Source organism: Protobothrops mucrosquamatus, unplaced genomic scaffold, assembly GCF_001527695.2.
Source record: "Protobothrops mucrosquamatus isolate PMUCROS unplaced genomic scaffold, P.Mucros_1.0 scaffold6771, whole genome shotgun sequence".
In the NCBI taxonomy this organism is placed as follows: Eukaryota; Metazoa; Chordata; class Lepidosauria; order Squamata; family Viperidae; genus Protobothrops; species Protobothrops mucrosquamatus.
Window position 1 is genome coordinate 10,980 of NW_015392586.1, and position 4,254 is coordinate 15,233.

Below are 4,254 nucleotides of genomic sequence, written 5' to 3' on the forward strand. Positions count from 1 at the left end.
ACCCGCCCCCCCATAAAAAGTACCCCCCCTTTCTGGATTGAGCTCCCCCCCCAAAAAAAAATATTTGGGGTTGGGGGCGAAGCGAGAGACCCCCCCAAGCGAATCGGGGCTCCCCCTTCGACCGGCCGCCGTCGGTAAGTGAATAAAAAATAAAATAATAGAATCCAGGCGGAAGGGACCCGCGAGGTCATCTAGTCCAGCCCCGTTTGAGCCGGAGGAGAAAAAAAAAAGGGATCACGTCACACACATACACACACACACACACGCACGGGACACTGCGACCGTCGTAAAGGCGAGTCGCTTGGCCAAAGCGAGATGACCGGAGCACCGAGTCGGAAGGGACCCCGGAGGTCGTCTAGTCTGACCCCCTGCTTGAGCAGGAGACCCTCATATAATAACAGAGTTGGAAGGGACCTCGGAGGTCATCTAGTCCGACCCCCTGCGCGAGCAGGAAACCCTTAGAATAATAGGACAACAGAGTTGGAAGGGACCTCGGAGGTCATCTAGTCCGACCCCCTGCGCGAGCAGCAGACCCTTAGAATATTAGGACAACACAGTTGGAAAGGGACCTCGGAGGTCATCTAGTCCGACCCCCTGCGCGAGCAGCAGACCCTTAGAATAATAGGACAACAGAGTTGGAAGTGACCTCAGCGGTCATCTAGTCTGACCCCCTGCGTGAGCAGCAGACTCTTATAGAATTACACAATTGGAAGGGACCTCGGAGGTCATCTAGTCCGACCCCCTGCGCGAGCAGCAGACCCTTAGAATAATAGGACAACAGAGTTGGAAGTGACCTCGGCGGTCATCTAGTCTGACCCCCTGCGTGAGCAGGAGACTCTTATAGAATTACACAATTGGAAGGGACCTCGGAGGTCATCTAGTCCGACCCCATGCGCGAGCAGCAGACCCTTAGAATAATAGAACACAGTTGGAAGGGACCTCGGAGGTCATCTAGTCCGACCCCCTGCGCGAGCAGCAGACCCTTAGAATAATAGGACAACAGAGTTGGAAGTGACCTCAGCGGTCATCTAGTCTGACCCCCTGCGTGAGCAGCAGACTCTTATAGAATTACACAATTGGAAGGGACCTCGGAGGTCATCTAGTCCGACCCCATGCGCGAGCAGCAGACTCTTAGAATAATAGGACAACAGAGTCGGAAGGGACCTCGGAGGTCATCACATCCGACCCCCTGCGCGAGCAGCAGACCCTTAGAATAATAGGACAACACAGTTGGAAGGGACCTCGGAGGTCATCTAGTCCGACCCCCTGATGCGAGCAGGAAACCCTTAGAATAATAGGACAACACAGTTGGAAGGGACCTTGGAGGTCATCTAGTCCGACCCCCTGCTCAAGCAGCAGACTCTCATAGAATTACACAATTGGAAGGACCTCGGCGGTCATCTAGTCTGATCCCCTGCATGAGCAGCAGACCCTTAGAATAATAGGACAACACAGTTGGAAGGGACCTCGGAGGTCATCTAGTCCAGCCCCCTGCTTGAACAGGACACCCTTCTAGAATTACACAATTGGAAGGGACCTCGGAGGTCATCTAGTCCGACCCCCTGCGCGAGCAGCAGACCCTTAGAATAATAGGACAACACAGTTGGAAGGGACCTCGCCGGTCATCTAGTCTGACCCCCTGCGTGAGCAGGAGACTTATAGAATTACACAATTGGAAGGGACCTCGGAGGTCATCTAGTCCGACCCCCTGCGCGAGCAGCAGACCCTTAGAATAATAGGACAACACAGTTGGAAGGGACCTCGCCGGTCATCTAGTCTGACCCCCTGCGTGAGCAGGAGACTCTTATAGAATTACACAATTGGAAGGGACCTCGGAGGTCATCTAGTCCGACCCCCTGCTTGAACAGGACACCCTTATAGAATTGCACAATTGGAAGGGACCTCGGAGGTCATCAAGTCCGACCCCCTGCGCGAGCAAGAAACCCTTAGAATAATAGGACAGCACAGTTGGAAGGGACCTCGGAGGTCATCTAGTCCGACCCCCTGCACGAGCAGCAGACCCTTAGAATAATAGGACAACACAGTTGGAAGGGACCTCGGAGGTCATCTAGTCCAACCCCCTGTGCGAGCAGCAGACACTTAGAATAATAGGATAGCACAGTTGTGTTACCGTATATCAGGGGTCGGTCTTCAAACTTGGCCCTTTGATGACTGGTGGACTTCAACTCCCAGAATTCCTCAGCTAGGCATCTGAAAGCATCCTGGCTGAGGGATTCTGGGAGTTGAAGTTCCCCAGTCACCAAAGGGCCAAATTCGAAGACCGACCCCTGTTACAGAGTATATAGAACAGGGGTCTTCAAACTTGGCCCTTTGATAACTTATGGACTTCAACTCCCAGAATTCCTCAGCCAGGCACGCTGGCCGAGGAATTCTGGGAGTTGAAGTCCACCAGTCAAAAAAGGGCCAAGTATGTAGAATATAGAGTATATAGAATATACTAGCCGCGGAAAATTGGGGGGGGGGGGAGGCTCCGTGACGGCCGTAAAGCGAGGACTGCCCGCTCTGTGAGGCCGGCCGAACCCCGCAGGGACGGGGCTCCCCTAATTCGGTGGGCCCCCCAATTTTTAACGTTTGTGTGGACCGGTGACAAAACGGGCTGCAGCCGTGGAGATTGGGGACCCTTTTCCTAACGCACCGTAGTTGTGCGTCACCGTCAAAGCTTCGTCTGCCGTGGCGGTGGGACCTCCCCCGCCCTCCGGGGTGGGCAGGGTGGGGTGGGGTGGGGTAGGGGGTCGGCGCCCCGTGGCCGGACGTGGTTTTTTCCTTGACGGCGCCTGCACATCTATCACTTTCACCAGAGGAACGGATTCGCTTGCATGATGCTCTCGGATGTCTTTGAGCTGGTGTAAGAGAGCGCCCGGCGGGACCCCCCCCCAATTCCCCCTCCGGGTGGGAGGGGTGGGGTGGGGGGCTGGCATTAGGGGAGGGGGCCGCTGGGCTCCCCGGCTGAGGATAGAGAATGAAGAGAAATTCGGAAGACAACAGAATATAGAATAGAATTCAAAATAGAATAGAATTCAGAATAGAATTCAGAATGGAATAGAATTCAGAACCGAATTCCGAAGAGAATGGAACTTCGAACAGAATGTAGAATAGAATAGAATTTAGAACAGAATTCAGAATAGAATAGGATTTAGAATTCAGAATAGAATAGAAGTTAGAACAGAATTCAGAACAGAATACAGAATAGGATACAATTTAGAAAAGAATTCAGAATAAAATATAATTCACAATAGAGTAAAATTCAAAACGGAATTCAGAATAGAATAGAATTTAGAATAGAATTCAGAATAGAATAGAATTTAGAAAATTCAGAATAGAATAGAATTCAGAATAGAACAGAATTCAGAATAGAATAGCATTCAGAATGAAATAGAATTCAGAATAGAATAGTAGAACAGAATTCAGAATAAAATTCAAAACAGAATTCAAAATAGAATAGACTTCAGACTTCAGAATGTAATAGAATTCAGAACAGAATTCAAAATAGAATAGACTTTAGAACAATTCTGAATAGAATAGAATTCAGAATAGAATTCAGAATTCAGAATAGAATAGAATTCAGAGTAGAATAGAATTTAGAATGGAATTCAGAATAGAATAGAATTCAGAATGTAATACAATTCAGAACAGAATTCAGAAGAGAATAGAACTTCGAACAGAATTTAGAAGAGAACAGAATTCAGAAGAGAATAGCATTTAGAACAGAATTCGCAATAGAATTCAGAAGAGAATTCAAAACAGAATTCAAAATAGAACAGCATTTAGAGCAATTCAGAATAGAAAAGAATTTAGAAGAGAAGAGAATTCGGAATAGAATAGAATTTAGAACAGAATTCAGAATAGAATAGAATTCAGAATAGAATAGAATTCAGAAAAGAAAAGAATTGAGAACAATTCACAATAGAGTAGAATTTAGAACAGAATTCAGAATAGAGTAGAATTTAGAATAGAATAGAACAGCATAGAATTCAGAATAGAATAGAATTTAGCAGAATTCAGAATAGAAGAGAATTCAGAAGAGAATTCAGAAGAGAATAGAATTGAGAACAGAATTCACAAGAGTAGAATTTAGAACGGAATTCAGAATAGAATCGGATTTAGAATTCAGAATAGAATAGAATTTAGAACAGAATTCAGAATAGAATTCAGAAGGTAATAAAATTCAGAACAGAATTCAAAATAGAATTCAGAATATAATAGAATTTAGAACAGAATTCCGAATAGAATAAA

General features: G+C 46.8%; 1 pseudogene; it reads left to right on the forward strand.

The window, feature by feature from the left end:
- LOC114923683 overlaps nucleotides 1-4,254 on the forward strand; it is a 14,374-nt pseudogene that overhangs the window by 969 nt on the left and 9,151 nt on the right.